The sequence below is a fragment of the Arachis ipaensis genome, chromosome B3 (genome assembly GCF_059453495.1).
Source record: "Arachis ipaensis isolate K30076 ecotype BB chromosome B3, ASM5945349v1, whole genome shotgun sequence".
Lineage (NCBI taxonomy): Eukaryota > Viridiplantae > Streptophyta > Magnoliopsida > Fabales > Fabaceae > Arachis > Arachis ipaensis.
Window position 1 is genome coordinate 98,157,465 of NC_142438.1, and position 11,070 is coordinate 98,168,534.

At 41.4% G+C, this 11,070-nt stretch overlaps 1 non-coding gene across 1 annotated transcript; it reads right to left on the minus strand.

Annotated features, from left to right (window-relative positions):
• Positions 1-1,490: 1,490 nt before the first annotated feature.
• Positions 1,491-1,598, minus strand: LOC148571721 (small nucleolar RNA R71). Its single transcript, XR_015908080.1, has one exon. It is a non-coding gene; the product is annotated as a small nucleolar RNA R71 (small nucleolar RNA).
• Positions 1,599-11,070: the final 9,472 nt, after the last annotated feature.

The following is an 11,070-nucleotide window of genomic DNA, read 5'->3' on the forward strand; positions in this document are numbered from 1 at the left end:
GAGTTGGATAATTCCTGAGTTACTGATTTCTTAACCAAGACCAAAAGGAAAAATATCTAAATTAAATTAAAAGCATTCATATAAATAAAGCAAAGCAAAATTAAGTCTGAAAATACCTCGAATTGCATTCACAAAAGAACTTAAATCTGACATACAAATTAAATTGGAGAAATAAATAAAAAGAACATTGAACCTGGGATTGAGAGTCACTCCTAAAACCAAGAGAAGTCCTAAATCCTAATCCTAAGAGAGAGGAGAGAACCTCTCTCTCTAAAAAATTACATCTACTCCTAAAAATTGTGAATTATGAGAGCCTCATAATGAATGGATGCATTCCCCCACTTTATAGCCTCTAATCTGTGTTTTTTGGGCCGCAAGCTGGGTCAGAAACAGCCCAGAATTCGCTGGTTGCGAATTCAAACACGCTGATTTTCGTCACTGCGATGCGGCCGCATGGAGCACGCGGTCGCGTCGCTTAGCGTCAGAGTAACTATGGCATATTATATATCAAATCGAAGCCCCGGACGTTAGCTTTCCAACGCAACTAGAACCGCATCGTTTGGACCTCTGTAGCTAAAGTTATAGCTGTTTGAGTGCGTAGAGGTCAGGCTGGACAGCTTAGCAATTTCTCCAACTTCTTGTATTCCTTCCATTTTTGCATGCTTCCTTTCCATCCTCTGAGCCATTCCTGCCCTGTAATCTCTAAAATCACTTAACACACATATCAAGGCATCTAATGGTAATAAGAGAGGATTAAACATAGGGAACTTAAGGCCTAAGAAACATGTTTTCAATCAAAGCACATAATTAGGAAGGCAAATGTAAAACCATGCAAATAGTATGAATAAGTGGGTAGAGAGTTGATAAAATCCACTCAATTGAGCACAAGATAAACCATAAAATAGTGGTTTACCAGGATTCCTATTCTTTTGTGTTCTCTTCTTTTTCACATGAGCAGGAGCAAGGATAAGAACATTCTTGTTGAAGCTGATCCGGAACCTGAAAGGACTCTGAAGAGGAAGCTAAGAGAAGCTAAAACACAACACTCTGAAGAAGACTTTACTGAAACATTCGAAAAAGAAGTAGAGATGGCGGAAACCAATAACAATGGTGGAGGTGCAAGGAAGATGCTTGGTGACTTTACTGCACCAAATTCCAACTTCCGTGGAAGAAGCATCTCAATCCCTGCCATTGGAGCAAACAATTTTGAGCTAAAGCCTCAATTAGTTTCTCTGATGCAACAGAATTGCAAGTTTCATGGACTTCCATCAGAAGATCCTTTTCAGTTCTTAACTGAATTCTTGCAAATCTGTGTTACTGTTAAGACCAATGGGGTTGATCCCGAGGTCTACAGGCTTATGCTTTTCCCGTTTGCTGTAAGAGACAGAGCTAGAATATGGTTGGACTCTCAAACTAAAGATAGCCTGAACTCTTGGGATAAGCTGGTCACGGCTTTCTTAGCCAAGTTCTTTCCTCCTCAAAAGCTTAGCAAGCTTAGAGTGGATGTTCAAACCTTCAAACAGAAAGAAGGTGAATCCCTCTATGAAGCTTGGGAGAGATACAAGAAACTGACCAAAAAGTATCCTTCTGACATGCTTTCAGAATGGACCATCCTGGATATATTTTATGATAGTCTATCTGAATTATCAAAGATGTCATTGGACCATTCTGCAGGTGGATCCATTCACCTAAAGAAAATGCCTGCAGAAGCTCAGGAACTCATTGACATGGTTGCAAATAACCAGTTCATGTACACTTCTGAAAGGAATCCTGTGAGTAATGGGACGCCTTAGAGGAAAGGAGTTCTTGAAATTGATACTCTGAATGCCATATTGGCTCAGAATAAAATATTGACTCAACAAGTCAATATGATTTCTCAGAGTCTGAATGGATTACAAGTTGCGTCCAACAGTACTAAAGAAGCATCTTCTGAAAAAGAAGCTTATGATCCTGAGAACCCTGCAATAGCAGAGGTGAATTACATAGGTGAATCCTATGGAAACACCTATAATCCCTCATAGAGAAATCATCCAAATTTCTCATGGAAGGATCAACAAAAGCCTCAACAAGGCTTTAATAATGGTGGAAGAAATAGGTTTAGCAATAGCAAGCCTTTTCCATCATCCACTCAGCAACAGACAGAGAATTCTGAGCAGAATCCATCTAGCTTAGCAAATATAGTCTCTGATCTATCTAAGGCCACTCTAAGTTTCATGAATGAAACAAGGTCCTCCATTAGAAATTTGGAGGCACAAGTGGGCTAGCTGAGTAAAAGGGTCACTGAAACTCCTCCTAGTACTCTCCCAAGCAATACAGAAGAGACCATTACCTTACTTGGTGTGGCCGAATCCAGAGAGGAGGAGAAGGACGTGAATCCTAGTGAGGAAGACCTCCTGGGACGTTCACTGACCAATAAGGAGTTTTCCTTTGAGGAACCAAAGGAATCTGAGGCTCATCTAGAGACCATAGAGATTCCATTGAACCTCCTTTTACCATTCATGAGCTCTGATGACTATTCTTTCTCTGAAGAGGATGAAGACATCAGTGAAGAGCAGGTTGCTAAATATCTAGGAGCCATCATGAAGTTGAATGCTAGTTTGTTTGGCAATAATACTTGGGAGGATGAACCCCCCTTGTTCACCAATGAACTCAGTGCATTGATAAGGCAGACATTGCCCCAGAAGAAACCGGATCCCGGAAAGATCTTCATACCTTGTACCATAGGCACCATGACCTTTGAGAAGGCTCTGTGTGACCTTGGGTCAGGGATAAACCTCATGCCACTCTCTGTAATGGAGAATCTGGGAATCTATGAGGTACAAACTGCAAGAATCTCACTAGAGATGACAAACAAATCAATGAAACAGGCTTATGGATTAGTAGAGGACTTGTTAGTAAAGGTTGAAGGCCTTTACATCCCTACTGATTTCATAATCCTAGACACTGGGAAGGATGAGGATGAATCCATCATCCTTGGAAGACCCTTCCTAGCCACAGCAAAAGCTGTGATTGATGTGGACAGAGGAGAGTTAGTCCTTCAACTGAATGAGGACAACCTTGTGTTTGAAACTCAAGGATCTCCTTCTGTAACTATGGAGAGGAAGCATGAAAAGCTTCTCTCACTGCAAAGTCAACCAAAGCCCCCACAGTCAAACTCTAAGTTTGGTGTTGGGAAGCCACAACCAAACTCTAAGTTTGGTGTTGAACCCCCACATTCAAACTCTAAGTTTGGTGTTGGGAGGTCCCAACAATGCTCTGAACATCTGTGAGGCTCCATGAGAGCTCACTGTCAAGCTATTGACTTTAAAGAAGCGCTTGTTGGGAGGCAATTGATGATCGGCAACTTTTGGTGGTCTAGAATTTCACAAATGGAAACTCGTTGCAAGGTATAGTTTCTAAATCAACAATAGTCCTCTCATGCAAAAATTTATGGTGTTGTCACAATTAACAATCCCCAATGAAAAATTACCGAAGTATTTGGACTCCGGGTCGTCTCCCTAGGAATCAATGGAGTGCATGTGTATTGGCTATAGGGGGAAAGGGGTTTTGATTGGTTGGTGATCGGACAAGGAATTTAAACGTGCAAGAAGAGTAAATCAAGCAAACAATTTAAAGAAACAATTAAAGAAAAGAGACATTCATGGCATTGAATTGGGGTCATAGGCTCTCTATCCTAGTCATGTAATGATTAATTCGCCTTGTTTAGTTAACTCACACATCGGGAGAATGTCAAACGAGACCAATTAATCATGTTACCATTACAAACAAGAATTTATCTCATTACGTCATCTCCAACAATTAGGGAGAAAGTCTAACGAGACTAGCTAATCCCAATCCAAAAGTCCTAACCAACTTACTAATCAAATTAGCAAAAGATTAGCGTTAATGGAAACGGTGCTAGCTAACAACTCTAGATTACCAACATAGGTTGGGTTTCCATGACTCAAGATTGCCTAATTACTCTCTCCAAGCCAAGAATGCTCAAAATCTACTCTAAAGCCCAACCAAGCATTTTGTCAAACACTTGATGGGTGGTAAAGAAAAGCTTAGTAAAAGTGCAATAAAAGTAATTCTACCAACTATCAATTGCAAGAAATATAAAAAACTCACCATTCAATCATCAATAAAAAGAAACATTAACATCAAATTGCATTAAAAGAAATTCAAAGTCAACATGAGTGCATGAATGTAAAAGAGAGCATGAAAGTAAAATTAACATTACAAACTGAGAGCATGAAAGTGTAGAGGCAAGAGATCATAGAAGAATTAAGATAAAAGCAAGGAATTAAACATGGAATTGAAATAACCTAACCTAATCCTAACCTAATCTAGAGAGAAGAGGGAGCTTCTCTCTCTAGAAACTAACCTACATGATGCTATACCTACAACTAATTGCTCCTCCCTTGCTTGGACTTCAATTCTGCATGAAATACACTCAGAAACAAGTTGGATTTGGGCTTGGGCAGCTCAGAAATCGCCCCCAGCATTTTGCCATTAAGTGGGCCAAGTACGAGTATTGGCGCGTGCGCACCATATGCGCGTGCGCATCGATTGGCAAATCCCCATCCACGCGGAAGCGGCATGTACGCATGCGCGTCCTTGTGAGAGACCACTTTTGCGCGTGCGCGCTTTGTACGCGTGCGCGTCCCTTGGTTCCTTCCAAATCTTTGTTTCCTCATGCATTCTCCTCTTTGCATGCTTTTCTCCTCATTTCTTCCATCCGATAGTTGCCTAATGAACCTGAAATTACTTAACAAACACATCAAGGCATCGAATGGAATTAAGGTGGGTTAGAATCACCAATTTAAGGCCTAAAAAGCATGTTTTTACAATTAAGCATAATTTAAGGGAGAATTACAAAACCATGCTGTTTTATTGAATAAATATGGGAAAAGGTGGATAAATCCCCCAAAATAAGCACAAGATAAACCATGAATTTGGGGTTTATCAAATCTCCCCACACTTAAACCAAGCATGTCCTCATGCTAAGAATAAAGAAGGACAAGAAAAGGGTGTGAACATTTATTCAATGCAAACTTAACTAAATGCAACCTATCTATATGCAATCTATCTACATGAATGCATCCATTTAGTCAAAATAAATCAATTTCCAAGAATACATATGCAAGCATAAGGGCTAAGGCAATAGCAATCACTCAACCCACAATTGAATTGAATTATTGAAAGATTTTACAAACTTGCAAGAAAAGATGATCATGGGTGGAAACATGTAATTGAGCGATCGAACCCTCACCGGATGTGTATCCGCTCTAGTCACTCAAGTGTATAGGGTTGATTCACTCAATTCTCCCCTAATCATGCTTTCCAAGATTTGTTTTTCATCTAACAATCAACAATTATTTCATGCATGCATACAAATATCATGAGGTCTTTCTCATAGGTTGTAATGGGGCTAGGGTCAAGGTAGGATGCATATGGTCAAGTGGGCTTGAGATTTGAATCTTTGATTAAATTAAACTTCTCACCTAACCTATGACAACCTATATAATTCTAAACAAACCTAACTACCCATTCTTCACTTTTTCACACACTCATGCATTCTCTTTTTGATCACCACCCATATGCATTGACTTTTATTGAACCTTGTTTTGGGGCATTTTGTCCCCTTTTTATTGTAATTCTTTTTCTTTCTTTTTTTTTTATCCAAATTTTTTTTTTCTTTTCAAACTAAAATATATATACAAGAACATCAATGCACATGGTTTACACATGATTAATACATGAGTATGTACCCAATTCCCATGATTTTTCAACAAAAACGTAAACACACTTTTATCCCTACCCAATGTTCCCAACTTTCCCAAAATCAAATAATGAACACTCTCACTAGCCTAAGCTAATCAAAGATCCAAATAAGGGATATTTATTGTTTTTCAATTAGGCTTGTAATGTGCTACAATTAAGAACAAATGGGTTAAGCATAGGCTCAAAATTGGCTAACAATGGAAGATAAAAGGTAGGCTATATGGGTAAGTGAGCTATTTGAACAATGGCCTCAATCATATAAATGCATGTATACACAAAGTAATGGACATAAAGAATCAAACAAATCAAAAATTACAATCATAGGAAGAGAATAATGCACACAAGAATGAAAATAAGTGGTCATATATGTGTAACCACATAATTAGGTTCAAATCTCACATGCTTGTGTTCTTAGCTCAAAACATGATCCACAAAGTATAACTCAAGCAAGTTCTAAAAAAAATTTTCAACCAATTGGGGCGGTGCCCTAAAAATGAGTTTCTTGGAAATTTCATCATATTGATTAAGCTTATTACAATGCAAAATTGTGATTTAGAAAAAAAAATTCTCCTGGTTTACCCCTTTCTCAATTAAAACAAATTTCTTATATAAAAAGGGTCAACTAGATTTTCAACAATCTATAAATTTTCTAACCATAATCGATAACTAAGATGCAAAATATATATATATATATATATATATATATATATATATATATATATATACTAAGAGTGTGCAACAACCAAAATAAGAGTATCTAGAAAAGCATAAATATGTACAGTAATCCAAAATGATCTGGAACATAAAGTGCGGAATAAAATAAGATAGAGTAGCAGCGAATAGAAATAAAAGTCTGAAGGTTCACCACATAAGTGCAAACACCGGTCACGAACGGTGACCTCCCCACACTTTAGAATTAAGCATCGTCCTCGATGCTACTACTGAAGCTCGGGATGGGGGTCAACAATCGCACCAGGCTGTGGCTCCTACTCAGGCTCGGGCTGTGGAACTAGAGGTGGCACTGGCTGCGGCTCAGGTACTAGCTATGGCTCCTGCTGTATCGGCCCCTCATTGGTGGTCTGCGTCTCTGGTGGTGCCTCCTGCTGTATCGGCTCCTCACCATGCTCCTCCTCCTGATCCTGCTCGTCGGAGGCGGAAGACTCTGGGAGTGGAGGAAGCTCGATACTCTGTGATGCAAACACCTGATCTATGCGGTCAAGACGTCGCATGACACGACGCTCGAAGCGCTCCATGAAGCGAAGAAGGTGCTGCACTAACAGATAGATCGGCTCAGGTGCCGGTGGCGGTGCAGGTGCTGCTGTGGAAGGAGAGGGTCCGGCTGCTGTGGAGGGTGAAGGTCTAGCTGCCTCGACTACCACTCTAGCTTGAGAACGGCGGCTAGTCGGGGGTTTCTCGTGCACCCATATACCCCAGGGAATAGTAACTTCCATGTCATCGTCATCTGGTGGTGGTGGTGTCACGTCATTGTCCTCCCATGGGACATCAGCTAGCTCAGCTAAGCTAGTAACCAGTGTCGGAAACGGTAACAAGCCGCGAATATGAGCTCTCCACATGCTATGCCTAATCAATCGGGGAAAATATACCTCCTTCCCCTCCATGACACACCCAATCAAGACTAGCATATCCATCGGAATCTCTGAAAAGTGAGTGGTAGGGAAGACATAGTGGGCAAATATTTGTTGCCAAGTCCTAGCCTCCCTAGTCAGATATGCAAATAGCATGCCATTGGGCCTTGTGTTGCTCGAATCCATCACCCAGGAAGCATCTGGTGTAGCGATCACGCGCCTAAGCGCCTCATAGTCAAAAGTCATGGAGAGGAGAGCTATCTCTGCCTGCTGGTAGGCACAAGTCTCAAGAGTACCAACTCTGCAGAGCAGTGCATCCTGTAAGGCATCCTCAGTGATCATAATCTCTCTACCCCTCAAGTATACTGAATCCAAGTTTTGTCGGAAGAAGTTACAGTAAAATTCCTTGACCCACGAGATGTTAATCCGTCCTAAGTCCTTATCGACGAAATCCAAGCCCAGCTCAGAAATACGGGCGTTTATGGCACGCCTCACATCATTGGGAAGATTCAGCTTCTTCTCAATGTTCAGCTTTAACGAGAAAGGCGTAGTTCGTAGTAGAGGTTCGGAAACTTGGTTGGATCAGTGGATGGAAGTAACTGATTTTCTTTCTCCTCATCAGTCAGCAGATTTTTAGCATAGTTAGCATATGGTGATGGTGTAGAGGTCTTGGAGCGCTTCCTCTTTTTGGAAGCATTGGCTATAACCTTTCCTTTATCTGACATCCTGAAAACATAGGTAATATAACATAAGCCTATAGCCAAGTAGATACAAAGCACTCAAAGCAAAGCATATTCATGAAGTGAATAAAGGAAGAAGGTTTCTTGGAATGCAAGCAATAGAATACAGAATTCAAATCGAACTTCAAACCAAGAATGCAAACCATGTCTTGCACATTATTCGTTAATTGAGTTCAGAAAGCACCATATCCAAAAGAATGACATAAAGAGTTAGGTTGAAAACCAAAAGAAGTTAGTTGGTTAAACGAGTTAGAGTTAGAAATCAGTTTGAAAATTAGTGATATGGCAATCACTATCTCAATTTGAAAAGAGTGAACAAAACAATGCTGTAAGCACGTTCACAATCATGAATTGCAACAAGTCATTGATGATGAAATATGATATTGCTAGAAAGCAACTAATATGAACCAACCCATCAATCAATGTGAAGGATCACTAGTAATGTATAATTTCCAGAGAACTACAAGCAATGGTCAATCGAAAAGCTTATTCAACCATGCAATGCATAGAAGCAAATCAACATGAATAACAAGCAGGAATATGGAAACATGACCAAAGAACTTGTTCTTGAGGGGTTTTCAAAAACCATATAGGCAACAGAACACTGATTGAACAGAATTCATCAACTAGGGTTGTTACATTCATCAAACAAGATCAATATAAAAACTGTGGTTAATGAAAATCCGGCAGCATTTCAGCAGCAAATTGGCTAATCCCCAAAATTAAACAGTCGCAACAAATTCCATATGGATTCATTAAGGAATCAGAAACATAGAAATCAGGTTTTTAATTCATATGAATGGGCGAACAAGCCAGTAATGCAGCACAAACAGCAATGAAACAGAGCAATTCTACAGCAACAGAAAATCAAACAATGCCTAAATCCACTACTCAGCCCAGATTCGCTAACCACCTAAATCAAACTAAACTAACTAACTAATCTAATTCTAACTACATTAACATAAACAACAATAAGCAGCAAAGGGAAACAGAACAGGGGAAGTATGGAACCTGGGTGCTGGAAACTGAACGGAGCAAAGGGAAAGAAGGTGAAGCGGAGTGGTGAGAAGGAACTGGACAAGACAGCGCGGTTGAACTTGCGCCGGCAGCAACGGCGGTCGCGGTGAGTGGCGCTGGGCGGCACTAAGACGCTGAGAAACAGATGGGCAGAGACAGAGAGGAAGGGTGAGTGGAAGAGAGGGGGTGATGAAGAGAGAAGGGCGAGGCAATGATGGCGGCGGTGGCGACGATGACGGAGCGCTCGCCGGAGGTGAGGCGGTTGCTGGGAGAAGTTTGAAGGTTGAGTGGTGGGAGAAGGGAAATGGAACGTTAGAGGGCGAGAAGTGTAGTGCGCGAATGCGCTAGGGCTCGCGTCTCTGGGGTAAGTGAAAATTCGAATCCAGCGCGCGCGCACTGTGCGCGTTCGCGTGGGTGGAAGGAATGGAAGAACGGCGCGGAAGCGCCATACGCGCTTACGCGTAGATGAAGGAATCGGAATGAACGCGGACGCGCAATGTACGCGTAGGCGCGGATGTGCTGGACTGAAGGCACAAAAGAGGCCCAGAGTTGGCACAACTCTCGGGTCCTTTGGCTTAGAGGATGCTAAGACGCATCGACGCGCGAGCGCACTGTGCGCGATCGCGTGGATGGCTTGAGCTTATTGGATGGGCGCGGAGGCGTGAAGTACGCCAACGCGTGGACAGCGAAACAGAGAGGGGTGCGGATGCGTACAGCGTGCGTTCGCGTGAGTTGAGGCACAGAGTTGGCCCAAAAGTGGCGCAACTCTCTGGTTTTTGGCCCAGGAAACTAAAATACGCAACCGATGCACGCGCGCGCTTTGCGCTTGCGCGTGGCTTGCTCTTTTTTTTTTTTAATGAGCATCCTAAGACCTCATAACTTTCCATCCTTCTCTAAAACTCTAGCTAAGGTGTAAAATTAAGCACATTTTGAAACATAGGGGCATTTTCAAACACTTGAGAAAACTTGCAATTCAAGCAAAAACTCAATCCAAAAATTCATCCCTTATTAAAGCATAGAGTGCATAAACACCTTAGTAAACAAAGAAAAATATGCCAAGAAGTAAAGAAACTATACACAATGGAACCCAATTCATTCATTCATTATATCTACAAGAGAATGGAAAGAGTTTACCATGGTGGGGTGTCTCCCACCAAGCACTTTTAGTTTAAGTCCTTAAGTTGGACATTGGGAGGCTTCTTGTCAAGGTGGCTTATGCTTGTATCCATCCTTGAACCTCCAAAAGTGCTTGTCCTTCAATCGGTTGTCAAGAGTTCCAACCTTCTTCATTAAGCTTTGGTGAGGTTCTCTCCAAGACGTGAGCTCCCGAGAAAGATTATCATAGGATACTCCAGGATCCCATATCTTGTCCTCGCACCCATCTTCTAGTTGATTATTTTGACTTTGTCCGGGCGGTGAGAAAATAGAATTTTCATGGAAGCACCACACTACTCTCCTAGACCCATTTAGTTCAGCATTACACCAATCCACGCTTTCTAGTTTTGAGCTTCCCACCATAATAAGCCTAGATTTAGAACGCCAACCACTAAACATCCTCCTTTTCATCTTGATTCCACAAAGCGCCCTAAGTTGGCCATCTGTTTCAAGCAACCCATACTCAAGTGGGATTATAAAGCTGAGAGTCAGAAGTTTTACCCACTCAAGCGGAGGATTGGATGACGAACTAGGTAGAGGAGTTCCCAAAGGTCGTGATAGAGCATGTTCTACTCCCGTCCATCCTCTTCTAGAGGCTTCCACCACTTGGCGAGGTTCTTCAAGTTCTTCCTCATGCCAAGCTTCCTCAAGTTCACATTCTTCTTCACCAATTTCTTCTATTTCTTCCCCATCACTCTCATCGTAGATAGGAGGTCTAGTGAAGTCTACCTCATCATCAAGTCTAAGCAATTTGGGGAAGGACTCTTCAAACTCAAAAGGATCATATGTTGATTCGGAATCATCAT